At 41.9% G+C, this 23,978-nt stretch overlaps 1 long non-coding RNA gene and 3 other non-coding genes across 4 annotated transcripts; 1 reads left to right on the forward strand and 3 right to left on the reverse strand.

The window, feature by feature from the left end:
- The first annotated feature begins 21 nt into the window (after window positions 1-21).
- On the forward strand, window positions 22-23,610 carry LOC145716453 (uncharacterized). Its single transcript, XR_014139095.1, has 3 exons — window positions 22-213; window positions 14,066-14,195; window positions 18,676-23,610. It is a non-coding gene; the product is annotated as an uncharacterized LOC145716453 (long non-coding RNA).
- TRNAE-CUC (transfer RNA glutamic acid (anticodon CUC)) lies at window positions 19,040-19,112 on the reverse strand. The gene has a single exon. It is a non-coding gene; the product is annotated as a tRNA-Glu (tRNA).
- LOC115944104 (U2 spliceosomal RNA) lies at window positions 19,145-19,329 on the reverse strand. Its single transcript, XR_004078678.1, has one exon. It is a non-coding gene; the product is annotated as a U2 spliceosomal RNA (small nuclear RNA).
- LOC115944105 (U6 spliceosomal RNA) lies at window positions 22,518-22,625 on the reverse strand. Its single transcript, XR_004078679.2, has one exon. It is a non-coding gene; the product is annotated as a U6 spliceosomal RNA (small nuclear RNA).
- Window positions 23,611-23,978: the final 368 nt, after the last annotated feature.

Here is a 23,978-nt window from a genome sequence, read left to right on the forward strand (position 1 = left end):
GCCGAGACGCTGTCACTCTTCGCCCCGCCCCTGCCGGGCGGGAGGGGCGGAACCAGGCCGGCCCCACCCTTTCCGTAAAGATTGTCTTAACACCGGAAATACCCTCCTCTCCCTCGTTTACTGGAGAGTGGGGAAAAACGGCTCTCTCCCGGCGTGCCCCGCGATGGCGGGCGGTGTCGACGCCGCGGCGCGGGCCCTTCCTGCGCCGGGAAGGTGAGGCTCCCGTCAGGCTGTGCGGCGCAGAGGGGCTGCGCTATGGAGTTGGCATTAAGGCCGTCATAGCTTGTGACTGTATTCCCGCCCCAGCCTCCTTCCTCTCGTCATCTCTAGTCCTCCCCCAGTCTCTCCCGGGGGCTCTGAGGACCAGCGTCCTCGGCTCTGCGGCGCTACCTCCCCTTCCCGCGGACTCGCGCCCCTGGCCCGCAAGGCGCCGATTGGCGGGCGGCCCGCCTGGCCCGCCTCCGCCTCTGCCGCCGGGCCGGGGGCCAAGGTCTCGGGGAGCGCCGGGTGACCTCGCCCCGCTCTGAGCCAAGGCGCTGGGTCCCCGCAGCCCCGGGGCCGCGGGGGCTTGTGGGTACTTCCCCAGCGCGCGCCCTGGAACGCGGTGCTGAATATTCATGTCGGTGCGCAGGATGCGGGAATGCGCGGCCCGCAGGCCCTGGGTCCCGGCGGCCCGTGGACCGGAGAACCTCAGAGCCGGGGCGGACCTGCCAAGTCTCCTTTTTACTCCCGGCCAGAGCCGACTGAACCAGACACAAGACATTAGCTTGGTTTGGGCGGAGAGTTGCCTCCAGGCAGGGCAGCAGTACAGTGCTAGGCAACACACTGCTTTGACTGAAATAAAATTCCTTGTAGATGTTTTAAACCAGGACTTTTCCAATAAGCAGAAAGGTAACATTTCGTTATTTTGGTAACGCAGTGCGGTGAAGAAGTGCTTTTTGTTTTTAAATTCCTTAGTTCTGATGTCTGTTTTTTAGAGTGCATCACTTTTAGGATTACATTGGAAATTTTCTGTAAAACAGTTTCATGAGTCAGTATCACCGGTGGCTCCCTCTTGAGAATTTAAGCATTTTATAGGACGACAGTGATGATGCTGTAGCTACAATTGCTTTTGAAGGGTGATACAAGGTGGTATTTCCCAACATTCAGGTCTCCGGTTTCAGCTGCTTCCCTCTGCCCTCAGGGCTTCAGTCTCTTCTTGGATGTCTTCCTGCAACCCAAACTCAGCAATTCTAAAACAATTCATTAGAGATTTAATCACAGTCTAGTCTACTTGCAATTCAGGAAATGAATCCCTCTCCACCAGACTCACCCATCATTTCCAATTGGTAAAATATCAATCTCTGTAGACAATGCAGGGAAGCAGGAAAAGAAACATAAGGATCCACATTCTAGACTTGTTTGCTCAGCAAACCTGCTTTATACTTAGTTTACAACAGAATATTTCTTGTTCCTTGAGGTCAGGTATGCCATGTTTTACTCATCTTTGTAGGTTGTACACAATCTTTATGGAATGCTAGTGCAGGGCAAAGAGGTTTTGTTCCAGCGATTACCAGTGTAATCAGTTTTTGAGCCCTCTCTGTGTGATGGCTTCCAAACACGAAACAGTCCAGTTTTCTCCCATCACTGCTCTTTTTAATCCTTCCCATCCCTTAACCACACCTTAGACCATACCCCTAACTTTCTGGTCAATTTCAGTTAGTAAAAATCAGACCATGTCAAAGTGCCACTCTCATGACTTCAGTGGGAGGCCAGATCCTTAGTGGGGGTGGGAAGGTGCGAGTCATGGTTCTGGCTCTTGGACACTTCAACATCCTCTTCAGGCCTGGCATCTGTGTTGAGGCAAGCATCGCTTAACTGGCCTCCACCCAAAGTTCTCTCTTAATTGGTTCCTGCTTGTATGGATAACTGGCCCTTGCTTGAAACTTTCAGGGGACACATATGAGAAGGCCTTGTGGGCCTTTTCCCTTCCATACATTTCCATGGGAGATTGAGCTCCAGCTTGATCTTTTCCATCACCCCCCTGCCAGCACCCACTAGTGCACTCAGTCTCTTGGTGAGGGTTCAACAGGCAGCTCAAGACAGTCTATCTTCCATGGGGTCCACGTGACTCATGAGAAATACACATCCTTACCACACAAAAGGGCTGGACTGGAAGCTGCCCCAAGGCCTCTCCTCTCCACCCTGCTGTCTCTCTTCAATCTTCTTGCTCCCTCCTGAAATGCAGACAGGAATAACTCCGCAAGAATGCTGACCAGACAGATTTGCAAGGAGTGACTGGAAGACCTTGCCTTCCAGTAGGCCCAACCCATACCAAGGAGAGATTACCTTGCAGCCTCCCCCTCTACATCACTTCCCACAAGAAACACTGCACTCTCACAAGGCCAACCGCCTTCTTTCATTCTTTCCTCTCCCTCCCTATGTAGAATGAAACGGAGAGGATTGGGGAAGTATTTGATGGAAGCAGGGCTTGATCTGCAGCTTTTTATTAATCCCTAGGGAAGTGGCTCCAATTGTAGGCATCTTTCACTAAAAGGTAGGGCACTATGCTTATTTCAGCTGTGAGCCTAATTCCCATTTCAGGACAGTAGGAGAGATCCCACTAAACATCTTTCAGTGGAGGCTGTGATGCTCTGCCCAAGACCTTTCAGGACTGAGGGACATGTTCCTGAGCTGCTGAGAGTTTTGCTCTCAAGAGCTGTCAGCTCAGTCACTCTTCACAACTTGCCCTTAGGTGAAGAAAACTGCTTTGCCCAAAGTCATGGTCCTTTGGGGCTGGGGGTGGGGGGGAAGGTTTGGGGGACAGCCCACATCTAATGACCAGTCAATTTAGAATATAAAGACCTCTTCCCCTCAGCCCAGTTTGGAACAACTCTGAAGGACAAGTCAGCTCCCTATATTAGTTATCTATTGCTGTGTAAAACATTACCTTCAACAATTAGTAGTTTAACACAACAAACATTTTTTATCTCATAGTGTGAGTCAGGAACTCAGAAGCAGCTTCCCCGGGTAGTTTTGGCTCAAAGTCTCAGGTGGTCACAGCCAAGATGTTAGACAAGGCCACAGTCATCTGAAGGCTGGATTGGGCTGGGGTCCACTTCCAAGATGGCACCCTTACGTGGCTATGGGCTGAAGCCCTCAGTTTCTCACCACGGGGGACTGTCCACAGGCTGCCTGAGAGTCTTCACAGCATGGCACTCTGCTCCCATTGGCTGGGGAGCCTTTGCTGTGATTGCATCACAGTTACACTTCTTCCTCTGCCCAACCCAATCCTGCTTGCCTCACCTCCACCCCCACACCTGTTCATCTGGAGCGTACCCCCTAATATATTTCCTGCACATTAATCTCCATCTCAGGGCCTGCCCCCCCCCCACCCCGCCGGCAACCCAACCTTCAACAATCCTGTCACACCAGCTTCCTGACTTAACTCCTCTGAGCCTCTGTAAAATGATCTCAGTACCTTCATTATAAAGTTGACAGGATTCATAATGACTCACATATATGTTAAGTACTTGCTGTGGGCCAGGCACTGTTGTAAGCTCTTTAAATATTTTAATTTGTTCTATCCTTATAAGGACAATTACATCTCCCTCACCTTACAAAAGGGAAAAACTGAGGCACAGAAGGATTAATGGACTCTCCCAGTGCCATGTAGCAACTAAATGGCAGCCACCCATTTTGACCAGAGCTCACATGTGCAATCATCAAACACCATGCTCCATATGTGCACATGACAAATGTCTGGGCTTAGTGCAAGGGGACACAGCGTCTTAATGAAAAGACTGGACAAAGGACTGCCAATCAAATGTAAAAATCAAGCAGGGGTACAACTTAGAGGCAAAGGCAATTTTACAGAAACTGATAGTGAAGACCCATCGTAAGAGCCATAGGAGAGTTGTATGGCATATTAGCTTGCTGGGGCTGCCATCACAAAGTACTGCAAATAAGCAGCTGAGAACAACGAACACTGTTCTCTCTTGCTTGGTTCTGGAAACTGAGGTCTGAAAACAAGGTGTCAGCAGGGTCAGTTCCTTTCAAGGGCTGCGAGGGAAGGTTCTGCTCCCACCTTCTCTCCATGGCTTGCAGATGGCTGTCTTCCTCTGCAACTCTTCACTTTGCCTTCCTTTTATGTGTCTTCATCTTCACATCACGTTCTCCCTGCACGGGCATCTCTCTCCAAGTGCTCCCTTTTTATAAGGACACAGTCTTATTGGAGTAGGGCTCACACTAATTACCTCGTTTTGACTTGATTACCTCTGTAAAGACCCTCTTTCCAATTACAGTCACTGGGGGTTAGGACTTCACTATATGAATTTGGTGGGGACACAATTCAACCTGTAATATATAACAACTATATATACAACAAAAATATTTAGATAAATGGACATTTAGTAGAAGATTTTAACACAACACAATCTGTCAGAGATTGAGTGCATAAACAATAAAGGCATAGAGGGTTTTAACAAAGTAATTAAGAGGTACAATTAAATACAATGGAATCACAAATATTCACCTTTTCAAGTGTCTGTATGCATTTATAAGCATTGATTGCATACTATGCCACAAAGATAATCTCATATTCAATTAACTCCAATTAGTCCAGATCCTTTAACCACCCAAATTTTAGCTATTTAGAAATTTAGACAAACTCCCCCAAATACATTAGGTCAAGGAGCAAATAAAAATACAGTAACCAACTAAAAATAAGAAAGTGTGAATGCTTCATACCAAAGCCTGTGGGATATACCAAAGAAAGAATCCTCTGAAAAATTATTAGAAAAGACTTTAAATATTTGGCCACAGTGAAATGACATGATATGTGGAATTTGTTTTAAATTAACTCCAGGAGGAAGGGAAGAAAAAAGGAGAGAGGAGGTGTGGTTGGGGCAGGGCCAGAGGTGAAAGATGTTGATAATTATTGAAGCTGAATGTGATGGGGACATGGAGCTTTATCATACTATTCTCTGTGCTCTTCTGTATGTTTGAATTCCATAACAGAAGGAGACAATATTGTTGAAATATTAGCCGAGGTATTTTTTTTATGCCCTGTAATTCCTAGTAGACACCGCCCCTCCAACTTTCCCTCCATCAGATTTATGCCCTGGATCACAAAATGTGTGATAAAGAGCACTTTGCCAAAGACATGACATGTGTCTGATCTAGAGGAAAAGGCACAAAAAGAAAACAGAGCGAAGTACATCTTGGGGTAGGGTCTGGCTGCCTGTCATCTGGAGTCACCATCCCAGTTGAGGACGGGAATGGGCCAGGCTATAGAAAAGGACAGAAAAAGGCAGAGAGCCTGAGTGAAAGAGCAGAGGATTAGAAGACCCTGCAAGAGTGAGTTGCAGGTTGAGTCAGAATGGCTTATTCTAACAAACCCCCTGACATGGTGTTGCCTGTGCCGGGATGGGACTGCAAACTGTTCCAGCTGGGATATCGGCCAAGACGTGTGGCATTTTTGAACCATACACCTCTCCCCATCCTAGATAGAATATTTCAGGGAGAAGGCAAGAAGGAGAATGGGGATGTGAAAAGAGAATGTAATACACTATCAGCTGAGTTCCAACGAAATAGTAACATTGATTTTTCTCCCCCACCCTCAGCAGAAATGGTTGCTGGAGAGCTAAATTGGGTTAATCTACAAAGAAATTAAGACTGTTACTATTTTGACCATTTATGTGTTGTGCCTGTAGATTTTAAAACAGCTACATATACAAAAATCAACAGGCATTTTTATGTAAGAGCAGTAACCAGTTAGAAAATAAAATGAAAATAAGGATTATATGTTCAATAGCAATAAAAATATAAAATACAATATATGTTTGAGTTACATGAATAAAACTATAAGGCTGAATTAAGAAATATAAAATATGAAAAATGGAGAGATGTACAGTATTTCTGAAGAGGAAATCTAATTTTTTTAAAATGGCCAGTCTTAAAAATTAATTTTTAGGCTTAACTAATTCCTCTCAATGTAATTTTTAATGAGGAAATTTAATGGAAATTTTTCTTAAAAAAATAATGAAATTGATATATCTTTCTAAAAAGTTAATTGTAGGGAAAAGAGCTCTACTAGTCATAAAACATAGTAAAGCTAAAAAAGTTAAAACAGCATCATTTTGGCATAAGATCAATTGGACAGAGTAGCTCAGAACAGATTCCAATTTGTTAGTATATGAGATTTTAATATATGATTTTAATATATCAACAAAAGATACCATAAATCTGTAGAGAACAGAGGAGAAAAACAATTGGTAATATATACCAAAGCCTGTAAAATGTTTCTGTTCTATGACCCAGTAATTTAACTGCTGTAAATCTATCTCAAGAAAATAACCTTAAATTTGAAAAAAAAATCTTTAAGCACCATGATATTCACAGCAAATTATTAATAATAAAAAAAGTAGAAACAACCTAATTGACAAAATGGGCATGGTTTGATAAACTATAACTCCAATTCAGTGAGATATTATCTGCCACTAAAAACATGGCTATGCTGAAAGAGATAAAATAAGTTGTAAATTGATGGAGTACAAGACTCAATATTATTAAGATGTCCATTCTTTCACCCAATGCAATCTCATTCAACGATCCAGCAGCTTTTTGTTAAAAATGGACAAACTAATTAAAAAATTTATATGATAACGCAAAGGACCAAAATAGCAAATATAATTTTGAAAAAGAAGAACAAAGTTGGAGGATTTATACTGCCTGACTTTAAGACCTAGTATAAAGCAATGGTCAAAAAAAATTAAAAATAAAAATGAAACAATGGTCAAGGCTTAAAGATAGACAAACACATCAATGGAATAGAGTAGAGAGTCCAGAAATAAACTCATACATATGTAGTCAACAAAATCATATGAATTTCAACAAAGATTCCAAGGTAATTTTCATGGGGAAAGGGAAACCTTTTCAACATATGGTTTCGGAACAACTAGATATTTGCAAAATGATGAAAAATTGATGTGAAAAAAAATTAACCTCAACCCTTACCTCACACCATATACAAAAATTAACTTGGAATAGATCATAGACTTAAATGTTAAAAGGATAAAATTTCTGAAAGAACACATAGAAAACAATCTTCCTGACATTGAGGTAGACAAAAAAAGTCTTAGACTAAACATAAAAATCCTGAATTGTGAAAAAAAAAAAAAAAGGGTAAATCATACTTCTTTTTTTTTTTTTAAAGATTTTATTTATTTATTTGAGAGAGAGAATGAGAGACAGCACAAGAGGGAAGAGGGTCAGAGGGAGAAGCAGACCCCCAGCTGAGCAGGGAGCCCGATGCGGGACTCGGCCTGGGACTCCAGGATCATGACCTGAGCCGAAGGCAGTCGCTTAACTAACTGAGCCACCCAGGTGCCCGGTAAATCATACTTCTACTATTCAAAATACACCACTAAAAAAACAAAAAGGCAAGCAACACATTGGGAGAAGATATTAGCAGTACACATATCTGACTAAGTACAGTTATAAGAATATATTTAAAAAACCTCTTAAAACCCATAATAAGACAGTCTAATTAATAAATGGCTCAGCATGTTCACTCCCAATGTTGACCCAAGAAAATGAAAACATATGTCCACACAAAGACTTCTACTTGCATGTTCATAGAAGCATTATTTATAATCGAGAAAAACTGGAAACAACCCAAATGTTCACCAAGTGGTGAATGGATAAACAAATTGTAGTATGTCCATACAATAAAGCACTACTTATCAATACAAAGGAACAAGCTACTGATACACACCACCGCATGGATGGGTCCCAAAGATACAGTGAGCAAAAGAAGGTGGCCATAAAAAACTGTATACTTAGTTTAGGTTCCAAGTAGGCAAAACTAATGAATTGTAATGCACAACAGATGAGTGGATGTCTGAGAGATGGCGGGGGGGGTAGGGGGGGCGCACTGTGGTGGTGCCGGCTGCAAAGGGTCAGGAGGGTACACTTAAGGTGATAGAAAAATCCATGTCTTGATTAGGGAGGTACTTACACAGGTTATCTATGTGTTAAAATTCATAAAACTATATATATATACACACACACAAACACAGTGGATGTGTTTTATTTATATATACGTATATATATGTTTTATGTATATTTATGTATATATATATATACAGTGGATGTGTTTTATTTTTCTTATTTATTTTTTAAAAAGATTTTATGTATTTATTTGAGAGAGAGAGTCAGAGAGAGAACAGGGTGGAGGGGCAAAGGGAGAGAGTCTTAAGCAGACTCTGAGCTGAGCTCGGAGTCCATATGTGGAGCTCGACTCACAACCCTGAGATCATGACCTGAGCTGAAACCAAGAGTCAGACGCTTAATTGACTGAGCCACTCAGGCGTCCCAGATGTGTTTTATTTTGTTATAGTATAAATTATACTTCCATGAAGTTGATTTCAAAATTAAATCGCATAGTTATGAAGATCATATTCTAACATTAGAAAACGATTGTGTTAAAATCAAAGTTTATAAGGAATCAGAATTTTATCTATATGATTACTGCTGTGAAAAACAGGCAAACAAACAAGTAAACAAAACACATGCAACATAAGTCTCTAACTTAAACAAAAAGCACAGAAAACCTAGCAGAGAAACAAATGCCCCTGGACTATCAACAGTGCCTGTACTGGGGTATTTAGGACATAGGTACCTTTTGTTTTTCTTTGCTCTTCTCACAAATATGCATGATTTCAAAATTATTTACCATCAAATTTAAAGTATTTGCTATTAAAGTTAAGGGGCACCTGGCTGGCTCAGTTAGTGGAGCAAGAGACTCTTGATCTCAGGGTTGGGAGTTCCAGCCCCACGCTGGGCGTAGAGATTACTTAAAAAAAAATCAACAAAATCTTTAAAGTTTTTACTATTAATGTTAAATATATATATGTATATATTTATATATTTGTCATTAAATTTTAGAGAGGGAAGAGGAATTTATTCATAAGGGCGGAGTCAAGATTCTTCCAACTGCAAGAGTCAGGAACCAATTCAAAACCACGGACATATTGGCTTTCCTAACTGAAGTCAAAGACGGAGTTGTTTTAAGTTATATACAAGATTAATTTACTCATTTCTGGATGTTCTTCCTTATGGGAGATCCTTACCATTCATAGGGGAGACATTTTAAATCTCTCTCCAATAGGCAAATCGATGACTACTTCATGATAAGCACTTTCGGCATTAAAAAGGCAGTGTGGGAAGGGACACTTGTTAAAACCACATATTTTATCTTTTACATTCATTTCATTTTCACGGCCTTCTGATAATTCAGCTTGGGTAGAGTGAAGATGTGGTGCCACGCGGGTCTTTTCCTGGGTTGTGTTGTTTCCTTTCTATTTATCTGCCGTTAGGAGGCGTATCATTTCCCACGGAGACACTGTGCATGCGCCACCTGTAAACTTCCTGCCGCAAAGCCCGAGGGGCCATCGTGCCTTGAGAGTTTGTGTACAGGAGTCACCCAAAACTCTAAAGTGTAAATCCACTAAAAAAAAAAAAAAACAGTTTTTAAATTAAAAGTAGCCAGAACTTATGCAAAACAAGCCCCCCAGAATGTGTACTATGGAGTAAAGCCAATAGCTCTGAAAAGAGTAGAACAAGATGATGTCTGGGAGGAAATCACGGAAATTGCCTTGGTTTCCTGCCATTGCTCATGAATGCCTAGGAGCATGTCAGGGATTGGGCTCATTACGGTTTAGACATGATGGTGGTGCACTCCCCACGATGTCTCCGTTATCAGCTGCAGGAGTGTACTACTGGGTTTTCCTGGAATCCCAGGTGGGCTGGGTGGTAAGGAGGTATCAGGTGCTACCACAGCCCCCGAAGGAAGTTCCACAACTTGGTTCACCCTCTCTGACCCTGGCTGAGCAGGACAATGGCTGCACCCTCCAGATGAGATGTCCTCTGTCCTTTTCAGTTATGGACCCATTGGTTTAGCCTCTCTGTCATCACAGAGCTCTTCTTGCTTTACCTGGGCAGTTTCTATATTAATCTTAAATATACACCTAATCTGGAAATAGGTAAGGATCTAGAATAAAGGAAACACTGGATAATTCTACAGAACTCCACCTTTAAATTCCAGTTATAAATCCACATGATCATGGCATTAGCACAAAGGACTAAGGATATAGGTTTCAGTAGTATTTGTAGTCTTCTCTCTTAGGGATATCTACTAAACTGAACAGGCATGTTTGCCAGGGACCTTGGGGGCATCTATTATTTGAAACTCATAATCAAATAAGAGAGATTGGTGGATGGATAGGCGTGTGATAAAACAAACATAGCCAAGCGTTAATTCTAGAATCTAGGTGTTTGATGGATGTCTGTTCACTCTATAATTTTTTCAACTTAACTCTATGTTTGAAAGTTTTAAAATAAAAGTTGGGGTAAAAATGGAAATAGAAATACAAAATTTACACGGAAAATACATCATTCATTCATTTGATCAGTTGTCCCACATCTATTTACTGGGTGCCAAGTATATATCATGCTAAATCCTGAGGACTTACTGGGGAACAACAGAAAATGTTTTCCCTCCATGTAGCGTACAGCCTAGAAAGGAAGAGAGGGTTGAGTAAGTAATTCCAGCAGCATGAAGAATCACTATTGTAGGGCCTCTAAAGACCTTGTCTTACTTTGATCACCTCTGTAAAGACGCTATCTCCAACTAAGATCACATTCTGAGCTCCTGGGAATTAGGACTCTACCATAACTTTTTTGCAGAGACACAATTCAACCTATAACATGAGATGATCAGTTTTGCATTCAAGAAAGATCCTTCTGGCTGCAATGTGTATTGGAGAGTAGCATCTCACTAAACATCTCAGTTAGGAAATATTTGTAGAAATCTTAGCAAAAGATAATAGTGACTGGACAATAATCATGGCAGTAATGTAGGAAGAAAGAAGTGGGCCAAGAGAGGACATCTCAGGGCCTAGTCCCAATGTGATTTGATTATTGAAGGGGTGTGAGTTAGGAGAGCAAGAGGGCTTCTACCTGTAGATGAGGGGGCAGGATCCCTAATGGGGTCTCACCCAAATCCCATTCCCAACAGGTGTGCCCGTGTGGCCTTCATGAAACTTATGGTCACAGCAGGGAAGCATCCCCAATTTCTGCTTCTCCATGCCCTGGTGCCTTGCTTCTACTCTGAGATGCACCTTCTCCAGCCACCACACACACATTCAGTAAGAACTCAAATTACCCACTCACTGGTAATCGGTAGATCATTCGGTACACTCTAACTTCTGGAGGAAAAACTTCTTTGTTTATTTCTGGAATCATTGAACTTCCATTTCATGGTCTTCTTCCCTGGAAGGCGTTTATATGAATGTTTCTCTCCCTTTCCTTTTTTTTCTTTCTTTCTTTCCCTTCCTTCTTTCCTTCCTTCCTTCCTTCCTTCCTTCCTTCCTTCCTTCCTTCCTTCCTTCCTTCCTTCCTTCCTTCCTTCCTTCCTTCCTTTCTCTCTTTCTTTCTTTCGTTCTTTGGGAACATTGGTCTCATTGCTCTACAGAGAACTTGCTACATTACTCCAAAGATCTGCATGAGACTAGTAGCAGTTAGGTAAGAACTATCTGCCTTCTGGAATTTAGCACACTTGCATGTGAATTAAATTCATTTTCCACCCAAAATGTATGTACAATCTTAGAAATTTAATCAGGAACACTGGAGGGACTACTAGATGTCCCCCAAAAGATACCTTCTTTTTCCCTTGTAACAGTAGAAACCCCAATTTTAAAAAATATTTTGTTTCTTTATTTTAGAGAGAGGTAGGGGGAGGGGCAGAAGAAGAGGGAGAGAGAGAATCTCAAGGAGACTCCCCGCTGAGCACAGAGCTTGACGGGGGGCTCAATCTCATGACCCTGAGATCATGACTTGAGCTGAAACCAAGAGTCAGATGCTTAACTGACTGAGCCACCAGGTGCCCCAAAACCCCGTTATTTTTTAGATGGGCATGGGTCTGTCCAGAATAATGTCTACATTTCTCAGTCACATTTATCACTAGGTGTGGCCTTATGACCAAGTCCTGGACAAAGGGATGTTCATGGAAGCCAAGAGTGTAACTCTCAGGAAGTATCTTTGAAAAGAGGGCGCAAGTCCTTCTTTTTCCCCTTGCTTGTCCTGCCTGTTAGAATTTGGATGTGCTGGCTACAGTTTGAGGAGTCCTCTTGAACCATGGGGTGGAGGCTGCTTGCTGAGGATGGAAGCAGGATAAGGTCGAAGGAGCCTGAGCTCTTCATGATCATTGCCTCCCCCATACTGACCCTGACTACCTCCATTTATTTGAGAGAAAAATAAACTTCTTCTTTGTTATAGTAGATAGAATAATACTTCTTCCCTACTTCCCCCCAAAAGGGATGTTCACATCCTAATCCCTGGAAACTGTGAATATGTTACCTTACAAAAGGGATTTTGCAGATGATTTAAGAACATTGAGAGAGGAGATGATCTGGCCTGGCCCCAGGTCAATAAAAGGGTGCTTGTAAGAGGGAGGTAGGAATGTCAGAGACAGGAGACGTTAGCAGCAAAGGTTGGAGGGATTCCCTTGAAAATAGAAAGAAGGGACATAATAAACCAGGAGGATGAGTGGCCTGGAGGAACTGGAAAAGTCAAGGAAACAGATTCTCCCCTGGAGCCTCCAGAAGCAGCCAGCTTTGCAGATCCTTGACTTTAGTTCCAGAAGTCTCATTTCCAATGTTGGACCTCTTAAACTATAAGAGAATAAATGTGCATTGTTTTAAGGCACTAAGTTTGTGGCAATTTGTTACAGTAACATGAGAAACTGATATACCTGACTATTATTTTGTGACTTCTGACGCCCGCAGCCAACTCCAGTCCTAACAAAACCTAAGATGGTGCACTGATCAAGCAGCTGAATGCCAAAGACTCAGTAGGCAGGTAGGAAAAATGACGACCTTTAGTACATGGCCATGAGACATTGGGTGGCATGTTCCCATTGCTGCTTTAGAAGGCATACTGCCTGCTGACCAAGGCAGAGCGTTAGGAAAAAAATGGCTGGAAAATTTCAGAATCTGGGGCACATTCAGCTGCTTCCTGCCACTTCCTAAAAAGTCCAAAAGAGAGGTGAGCTCGGGGGAAAAAGCCAGGCAGCCTGGAAACAGAATGAAGAATTTGTTCTGCTAAGGAAGCCCTCTCTGTCTGGAGTCTACAATGTAATTTGACTCATAATCTGATAATCTGGAGTCTTGCTGAATTAAAAAACCCAAGCTCCTACACTCCAAGCAAAGGCAGCCTGGGTAGGCAGTTTTACTGAGGCCTCATGGTTTCACAAAGAGCTTCCTAACTCAGTTTTTCTGTCTGTAGATGGTGAGAGCCAGTCCAGAGGCAAACATCAGTGTATGAGTGTTATCTTCTTAACCAAGCCCACCCTTTCGTATGGTCTGAGGGCAGTGGTCATTAGATTGAAGAGAAGCGGGTAGGAGAGCAGAGCAAATAATTTTTTAGGGTAAGGGTGTCTCAAATATTTTACTTCCAAAGTATCATTCACTGGTTATCTGAAATTCAGGCTTCACTGGAAATCCTGTGTTTTCTTAGGATTTGCTACATCTGGCCATCCTAAAGTGGAACAGACCAGAAACAAGCATATCAGAAACCCAGAGGTTTGTGAGGATATTAATCATATTGATAAAGAAACTGCAAACTAGCCCCAAATTGCAGGTGACTGACCAATCCCTAAAGCAACTCCTGGGACCCTATATCTGTTCAGCTCCCAGGCAGCAAATACCCTCCAGTGCTCACTTCTGATGGGGCTTTTAAAGACGAGGGACAAGGAAGTCTTCCTACAGGGCAGGGACAGGAAGATATTGGGCAAGAATTGTTCCAGAGCCAGAGGTATTCAGATGGGCTGACCAAATAACTTACTCTATTACCAGAGAAGGGGGGCCTTGCCATTCCAGTTCCCATAGGATTTGATCACTGCTGTGGGCCAAGGACTGCTGGGTGTTCTCCATGACTCCCCTTTCCAAATGGCGGTTTTTGCTGTAACTATTTTTCCTACTGAACCATTGTATATTGCTCATTTTGAAGCAGAACTTTTCTTTAGGTGCATAAGTTTCCAGACCACAAGGAGCCCCTCTGCACTGATGAAGAGCTCTGGACACCATCCAAGATGCCACCTTTTGAGCTGAAGGATGTGCCTGAATGGAACTTTGGGGGTGTTGTTCGTGCAAAAGGTATGAATCAGTACTACACGTTGGAAGACAGGTGTGTGGGTATTTGGACGGCTGAAAGGACAAGTTTGCTTTTGTGGTGGCTTGCTTTTTCTCTTCCAACAGTCTCCCCTTCTTCGATAGAAGATATCTTTCGTTGCAGTGTGCTGGCATGTCCTGACTGAATTAAAGTTTATTCAGATATTAGAACCTTTATTTTCAGGCCAGGCAGGTAAGGCCTGGCTTGTGTAGAGCCTCTGGCCAGAAGCAGCCCTGCCCTTTTGCCCCATTGCGCCATTATCAGGGAATGGTTGGGGTGCTAAGAAGGTAGCATCAAACCACTCTCACTTCTGAGACCAATTACAAGTTTGTGGGATTCCCCAAACCATCCTCAGTTTCAATCGTTCACTGGAGAGTCTCACAGAACTCACTAAAAGCTGTTGTACCCATAGTTACAGTTAATTAGAACAAAAGGATACAGATTAAAATGAGCCAAGGGAAGAAGTACAGAGGGCAGAGTCCGGGAAAGTACCCAAAGTGGAGCTTCCATTGTCCTCTCCCTATGGAGTCATGGGCAGCGTACTCCCTTGGCATCAATGAGTTGGCAACATACACAGAGTGCTGCCAACCAGGGAAACCCATCCAAGCTCTGGGACCAGAGTTCTGTTGGGGCTCCATCATGTATTTGTGCTGGTTTCCCATATATATGATCTCAGTCCCAAGCCCCACTTGAACCTCAACTACTACCTCATGATCCAAAGACCCCATCCTAAACGACCTTAAATCACATGGACTTGGTCACAAGGCAGTCCCCAGTCTACACACTCCCGTGGAGCTTGACAACCTATTGGAAATGGAAGGCAAGGGCCAGACTGCTATCTGGGCAAGGTTAAAGTCTCCGGCACAGAGATGCACTCTTCTGCAACAATAGAACCCCAATTTCTAACTGAGCACAAAGTATCCAGAATCAAGAAACCCAACCTCCACCAGAATCCCAAACTCCCATGCATCTAGTTGTGACCATGTGACTTAATTCTAGGCAACAGGATGTAAGCATACTTCTGGGAAGTATCATTAAATAGAGGAGCTTGTTCTCTTCCCCCTTCTTTCGTTTTGCTGCCTAGATGGGGCTTGAAGAGCTGTCTTGGCTCATAAGGTGAAGCTTCATGGTGAGGATGTGAGAAACCAGGTAGAAGGAACCTGGGCTCCTGTTGGTTGGGGCACCCTTCACACAACTGTTTAGAGAAAATATTTGAATCGTGTTTAAGCCACTGTTACTTTGGGTTTTCTGTCATTTGCAGCAGGACCTAATTTCAGCATTTGCTTGAAACTTACTCTTTTTTTTTTTAAAACTTACTTTTATATTGCTTACATATAGCTTTGTAAAACTCTATGCCCACTGGTTACTAGATTCATCTTTAATCTAAATCACCCATGTGCTATCAGATCCTTCCTGGTCATTGCCTCTCTGTGTCTGGACTAGATCCTGCCTCCCCCCAACCCTGGCCTTTCGTTCTAAGCCTGTATCACACACAGGCACTTTATTTTCCATTTTCAGCTGAGGACAGGAAGGAACTGTTTTCTGATTATATGATCATCATACTTTCCATGACTAATGAAATTGGAGATTTGACTTAACACCTAAACTTTGTATCTAAACTTTGAGGTCAATTTTCTTGATACGCCTTTTTAAAATTGAAGAACAGATTATTTGTTTCATGAAAATAAAGACTTATAGATCTTTCTAAGACCTGATATTTGAATTTTATCAAAACATACCAGGGTTCCCTATGCCCAGTTGCTTCACATCATGTATTCAGAAGGCAGGATAAACACCGAATCTCCAATTTTTATGTTTTTGGTGTTCTGTTGTCCTTTGTTATGAAGAACATCCTTTGTTCTTCATAAAGACTTTATCACAGCTTTTGCAGATATCTGAGAAATAATCATTAAAACCTAAAAGATGAACAAATACTACTTTTTACATAAAAAAGACAGGGATTTTATCCTTCCTTTATTTAAGAACCCAGTGTGGATGTCATATGACCTCTGTCACCATCTTCATGGTTTATCAGTCTTGGAGGTTGGAGGAGGACAGGAGAAATAACACTAAAACTCCAAAGTCTCACTTCTAATTTGCCTATGTTAATGACTTGATTTCTCATTCTCACGGTAGAAAGGGTATGTGTGTGTGTGTGTATATATATATATAATATATATATACACAAAACACAAAAGTTAGGGGCACCTGGGTGGCACAGTCAGTTAAGCGTCTGACTTGGTTTCAGCTCAAGTCGTGATCTCAGGACCATGGGATTGAGCCCCTCGTGGGGCTCTGCGCTCAGTGCGGAGTCTGTTTAAGAGTCTCCCTCCCTCTGCCCCTCCCCATTCCTCCCCCTCAAATAAATCAATCTTTAAAGGGGGTTGGGTCAATAACCCCCCCCAAAAAAAGAAACACAAAAGTTAATTTTCTCATTACTACTCAGGCAAAAATTAATGTTTAAAACCTCAATACATATCAATGACATGTTTGTTAACTTTGCTCCATCATAAACCCAAGGAAAGAAAAAAAATGTGTACCACCTGAAGACTGGAAAAGTCATAAACCCTTAGGAGGGTTACCTAACAGTAATTATTAGACAAGGGCTTGCCAGGGATTTGTTTCCTCAGTGAAAAAGGCCTCATGGAATTTTCTTGCTGAAAAGAACCTAAAAACTTATCGCCACAAGTGTCCTCCTTTTCTAAATGAAACAACCGAGACCCTGGGGAAATCAACACTGATGCCAAAGATCACCCTCCTAATTAACAGCAAAGCCAGAATCAGCACCCAGGTTGTTCTGGCTCCTGGATCAGAGCTCCTTCGGAACATGCTGTGTCCCCTCCATGACGGTACAGAAGTTTCCTACCATCAAGGTTAAGATGAAAGATCTCATAAGCTGCAGATGCACCTTCACTAAACAATTGGATCCACTTAACTCATGCTCTTCGGAATGGAAAGAAACTTGTATTCGGAGGGAGCAAAAGATTTCTGTCTCCAGAATAATTCAGAAACTATTTTTCTGCCAAACCCAACCAAAGAAAGAACATGTAGGTTTCCAAAGTTCATCAGCAAACACGGATCACTTGAAGAATAACACCAAGGTCGTATTTCCTCCTAAGATGGTACATGCTTGAAGATGAGAATTACTCAGCTTCCCATCTCCAACTGCACCTAGCCCATAGTTGCTGCTAAAATTTCTTTTTAATAAAGGAAGTATATAAATCATTGCTTTATACCCTGGCATTGTGCCCTTTTCAAAGAAAAGAAAGCACTTCATAAACATGTGTCTAATTTCCTGTGCTGTCAGAAATATTGTTTAATCATACTGTTAAAAATAAAGACCTTCAGGGCCCACTGAACTAAATTCTCCAAACCACTAGATACTCTTTCCTCTTTGGGCCATTCAGCTGTGCAGCCGGAAATGGATCGTGGGGGGAGAGTGGCAGCTCTTCTGCAAATACCCCGGAATGTGGGCTATGTCAGAAAGTGTTTGGAGAATGCCTCCAAAGCTGAGAAAGTATTTCCAAAGCAATACACACAGAAAGATATTTGAACCAGAGGCTATGCACTCCAAAATAGATGCATGGAGCACATTCACAGAATATCACATTTTTATCACGTTTAGGAGCTGCAGTCCATTCCTGTGAATCCAAGAATTAAGGTAATTATAAAACAGGTGTGCCACAGACTGGTATGCTTGCAATAGATCATGTAGTTTTACATGGATCTTCCTATACAGTAAAATACATACAAAATTGTGATTAAGCTCACAAGCATATTATAAATCTTACCTGATCAATGACATTAGCAAGTTTCAGAAAAAACCTGCATTCAACAATTACATCCTATAAAAGACGTGCAATGTTTTTTCACTGAAAAATAGGTATCATCAGTTGAAATCTGAGAACACGAGTTGAGTGTTGAAGCAACATTCCGAAAACTATCCTCTTGTGTTCTCTGCCAGCTACCAGAATTGAAATGATCTGCAGGTTTCCTCTCCCCTGATGGCACAGAGACAGCAAAAAATTGTCTAGGTTTGGAGTTTCTAGTCATACAGAAGTTCCAATTATAACAATGCGAAAACATTTTAAATTAAGGCCTTAAAATAATCCACCCAATGGAATACTACTTGGTAATGAAAAGGAATGAACTACTGATCTACACAACAGCCTGGGATGGACCTCAGAAGCATTTCGCTAAGTGAAAGTAATCAGACACAACACTATATAGTGTATGAGTCTATTTATAGAAAATTTCTATAGATCAGTGCTGGATCAGTGGTTGCCTGGGGCTGCAGGTGGGATCAGGGAGTGACTGCCAACAGGTGAAGGGAGCCTTTTGGATGGGTGGAAGTGTTGGAAAATTGGATTCATTCATAATATATATGTAAATACAGGGATTCGCTAAAATGCATCTACTATATCCTCCCAATGGGTGAGTTTATGGTATGTGAATTTTTTCAAGCAAACTCTGTGCCCAACATGGGACTCCAACTCATGACCACGACCCCGAGATCAAGAGTCTCATGCACTACCGACTGAGCCAGCCAGGCACCCCTATGGTATTAAGTTACATCTCAATAAAGCTGTTTTTAATTTATTGTTTTAATTATTATCATTTTAAAAGATTTATTTATTTATCTTAGAAAAAGAGAGAGCACGAGCAGGAGGGGCAGAGGGAGAGAGAGAGAGAATCTCAAGCAGACTCCACACTGAGCGCAGAGCCTGACGAGGTGCTTGATTTCATGACCCTGAGATCACTACCTGAGCCAAAACCAAGAGCAGACACTTAACCAGCCACCCTATTATTATTTATTAAGAAGGCTCCATGCCCAACATGGGGCTCGAACTCATGACTTTGAGATGGAGAGTCACATGCTCTACCAACTGGGCCAGCCAGGCACCCCAGCACCATTGCAAGTTTGAAGCCCCTGAGGGGTTGCCCTGTTCCTGGAGGCACTGCAATACCAGCTCAATGCATGGAGTGGATGGAGCAAGCTCTATTCCATCTCCCTGCTCCCCAAATCCATTTAATATATTGTCCTTGGATAAAGGACATATCAGATATTAAACTGATAAGAACAGATGCTAGATCTTAGCCAAAAGGCTAAGAATAAAGCTGTTTTTTAAAATAAGAAATGGGGGACGCCTGGGTGGCTCAGTCGGTTAAGTGTCTGCCTTCGGCTCAGGTCATGATCCCAGGGTCCTGGGATTAAGTCCCACATCGGGCTCCCTGCTCAGCAGGAAGTCTGCTTCTCCCTCTGACTCTTCCCTCTGCTCTTGCTCTCTCTCTCTCAAAAAAAAATAAAATAAAAATCTTAAAAAAAATTAAAAAATAAAATAAGAAATGGTTTTTCAGGACCAGCCCAAGATGACTTTATACCCCCAGGTTGCCTCAACTGTAATCCCATGGTAGCTATTATACTTTCCACACGGGAGACTCTCTCCCAATCAGGGCGCTTTGACATACGAATCTAGATACCGTTATATCAAACCAGGCTTGGTGACATTTAAAAATTAGAATTTACAGTTTCTATGTAAACATAATTATTATTTTGTTAGCCAACTCACAGTACCAATGCCATGGTCAAGACTGTGAATACATTATTGAATCGAGGGAAGCAAACAAACCACTTCCCTAATCTGGGGCGACGGTGGCATGACTGGGAGCCCAGGAGAGCTTCGTGAGCTTTTCTTGAACCAGGCAGCTGTTAGGGCAGCTCCTAGGGCAGGAGGAGAGGTATTCAGGGTGTAGACTTAAATGTCTCCACTAACAACTGTGGTATGCTGCCTACACACATCTCCATCACCACAGAAATGTAGGGAAATTATATTAGGAAAATTCATCTTGTTTAAAGGCACAGGAATGAATGGAATATTCTGGGGTCAACTTGCCTAATGTTTCTGCTCAGAGCAAGTGGTCCTCAAACTTGGGTGTGTATCAAAATCTCCTGACTTGTGAAAAAGGCAGATTCCCAGGCCAGGCCCCAAGGCTGCCAAATTGAACGTCTAGGAACAAGAGCTAGAGTCTGAATCTTGAAGGAGGCTTTGAAGTGATTTGTGCTGATAGTCCTCAAAACACAGATGGAGAAACACTGAATAAAGAAGGAGAGAGAGGGAAGGAAAGCGAGCAAGAAAGTAGTATAAAAAAGGAATGAAAGGAGGGAGGGATGAAGCAAGGAAGGAAGGAAAAAGAGAAAGAATAAGGAGTAAGGAATAAGGAGGGCCCAGCGAAGAAGATGAAGATGAACATACCTAGTCAGGCCTTGCCTTAAGCACCTCGGCTGAATTTAGTCTTTGATTCTTTCTAGACCTCTAACTTTGTCTCATCTCTACATCTCATACTGTGCCTTCGTCTTTACCTGCCTCTTAGCCTTGCTTTCAGATCCCGTGGTGGACAGGGGACCTAGTTTTAAAAGGTTTTCTCTTGCGACCCCCTAGCCATGGAACAAGACCCAGCTGGAGGCAGACTAACCCTAGCTTGCTCACTGGCCTGTAGGGTGGTTCTCACTTTGGGATTACTGGATAAAAAACTTGCTGGGGAGTCTGTGTTCTAAAACCTTCAGGGAGAGAAGCACAGAGTTGGCTGAATTTGATAACCCAGCCCAGAACGGAACCCCTTCCCTAGTGAGGACACCTGTCCACTGTTGCATGGGGAGAGAGGAATGCCCCCCTGCCTGTGAGACCCTACACACAGTGATCCACCATTGACTACTTAGTTCCAGAGATGCTTCTGCTCTCAGTCTTCCTTGGCAACAACAAAGCCCGTGAGCAATGGCCCTTAGCTTTCTCTGGAAGATTCTGACTCCTCACCAGACCACATGGGTAAACTTTGACAGCCATATCTGTGACATGTGACCCACCCCCTCAGTCACTGCTGACTGGACCAAGAGTGGACACTTAACCCAAACTGGCCCAATCAGAGCCCCTTTTTCTGGAAACTTGCAATTATAACTAAGATATTCCCATCCCAGTGTTGGCTGGTTTCTTATACAGAGAAGTAGAGAAAATTCAGGGGCTTGAGCATAGCTTTTTCCCACACATGAAGAATGAAATATAGGTGAGAGAGAGGAGAGGTGTATGATGGAGAGGGTCCCCCTGGGGTGACTCCATCCCATTTCCCAGTTCAGATCACTTCTGAGCCCCTGCTGACCTCCTGCACTTCGGTTCCATCAGATGCTCCAGTATCACTGAAATAAGGGTCCTTTTACGGTTTATTCCAGCTCTGACCTGCAGTCAGTGCCCTCACTAATCCAGGTATCATCCAGGTACGATCACATGTCCCTTTGCCTATCTCTATCCTTGTTTTAACTCGAATCCCTTCCTTCTATAGACAGGAAGGCAGACCATTTTGTCCTCCTTATGGTACAAAATGAGAGCTTTCCTCAAAAACTGATTTGGTGTGAATCACTGACTATAATATAATCTGTTGACTGTGTTTGAATTTATAAAATTATTATTCATTATTAGGTGCAAAATGGAACTATGGATTTGTTTTCTTTAAAAAAGAATCATTGGAGTGCCTGGCTGGCTTAGTTGGAGCATACAACTCTTGATCTCGGGGTTGTGGGCTCACAGCCCACATTGGGGGTAGAGATTACGTAAATATAAAAACTTTAAAAAATAAAATAAAATAAAAAGTGAAAAAGAATCCTTGTCAGCGTGCCTGGCTGGCTCAGTCGGAAGAGCATGCAACTCTTGATCTTGGAGTCATGAGTTAGAGCCTCACATTGGGAATAGAGATTACTAAATAAATAAATTGAATAAATAAAACAAAAGAATCAGAATCCTTGTCTTTTAGAGTTCCACTGAAATATTTATGCCTGAAATTATATGACGTCAGGATTTGCTTCTAAACAATACTGGAGGGCAGGAAGTAGGTGAGGGCATAGATAAAACAAGGCTCACCTTGAGCTGATAATTGTTGCATATGGGTGACTTGGGTTCATCATACTAGTCTGTCTACTTTTGCATATATTTAAATTTTTCCATAATAAGAAACTCTAAAAATAAGGATGGAAATTTTTTCAGGGGAATACCTCTGAAATAACATGAAACTATCAACATTCAAAAGTAAGAAGAAGCTTCTTAAATTAGCGATCTAAAAGTAAGACTCTGAAGTCAGTCACCCATAGCAGGAGGGGGTCTCATGCAGCAGTAGCTAGTATGTGAATAAAAACATGCCATGTGCTTATGACCCCATTCCCTTGAATGAAAATAGCATCTTGTGTTCAACTCATCTCTGATGATACCATCCAAAATAAAATAGTCTAAGATCTATAGATTTCTTTTAAATTTAAACAAACTACATTTAACTATATACTTAGGAGTTTTGCATGTCCTCCTTGCACAGAGACCATGCTAATCTTCTCTGGATCGTTCCAATTTTAGTCTATGTGCTGCCAAAACGAGCACGATATACTTAGTAGTTTTTATTTTATTAAAAATTATTTGGTGAATTTAAGAGTAAGAAACATCGCTCAAAGTAAAACATTTTCCAAATAGGTTGAAAACATGTGTCAGAAAATAAAGCATGTTGAGAATTCTCCACCGTCTCCATAAAGCTCACTGTGTCTGTGCTACCTTATTTCGAGGAGTGAGTAGGAGGGAGGAGGAGGGAGAATGCTTGTTGAGTATTCAAGAGAGGCTGATGATTCTTTATATATTCATTATGGTTAAGAGTGTCTTTTCGGGGGGTGTGGATCCGAGGAGAAATATTTAGTTTTTCCTTTTAAGTGTGTTGTCCATTTCACCCCCATGCCAACCCATTTTCAAGGGAACCAAAGTATATTCTCTGTCAGAGGACCCAAGGGGACCAACCGCTCCTTGCATGACCCATTGCTGTCTTGATTTTATGATTACTCTCACACTGTGGACACATTTGGGGGCCCACTTCTGAGACCAGAAGTCCCCAGCTTCCCTTTTAGCCTCGGAATGTCCCTTCCTTTATCATTGGTGGTGTCTCTTTGCTCCATCAGTCCCACTTGCTCCTTTTTTCCATCCACAGCTTCCCAGATCGAGGGTGGTGCTTACTTTGATTGGACTTTTGCAACACTACACTCCTGATGGGTCTTTCCATGGTAGGCTTTTGCTCTGATAACACATGTGTACTCAAAACAATGCATTCTATGGTCTAAGTTGTGGCTTTGTTGGTTGCAAAGACTAAAGACCCACTCTCTACCTCATGGAAACAAGAAGTCATTTTAAGGACATTTTTTTCATCAAAATGCATCAAGACTAAAAAACAAAACCATTTCTCCTTTCAAGAACTTAACGACCCCCTTCATTACATCTTCAGGTGTTCATGAATTAAATGAAACTAAAGCTTTAGAATTACAAGGATGGCATTTAAAAATCTTTTTGTTAATATGAAATATTCACACCACAAAAAAATAAGGCAAATAATATAGCTGAATCAATAAACCAATCAATAGCTGGCATCATTTTTCCACAGTGAATATTTTTTTTATAGACATGGTAATATAAATAAGAAGTAAAACCTAGATCAGGCCTCCCATCATTTCTCATCCTCAAGCCAAGCTAAATTTTAGTTAAATTGTGAATTTCAGACCTTAAAATAATGTTTTAAAGAAATTTAGATATGTAAAATATTTAAGTATATTAAATATTTAAATTTTTATTTAAATATTTAATAAAGAAATTTAAATATTTTAAAGAAAAATAGGAAGGCTTTTCAACCAAAATTTCTTCTATGGGTTGTATTTCTGTAGATGTTACTGGCTTGAGACAAAGTTTAATATTGTTACA

The sequence above is a fragment of the Leptonychotes weddellii genome, chromosome 1 (assembly GCF_054177405.1).
Source record: "Leptonychotes weddellii isolate Sample4059 chromosome 1, ASM5417740v2, whole genome shotgun sequence".
Taxonomy (NCBI): domain Eukaryota; kingdom Metazoa; phylum Chordata; class Mammalia; order Carnivora; family Phocidae; genus Leptonychotes; species Leptonychotes weddellii.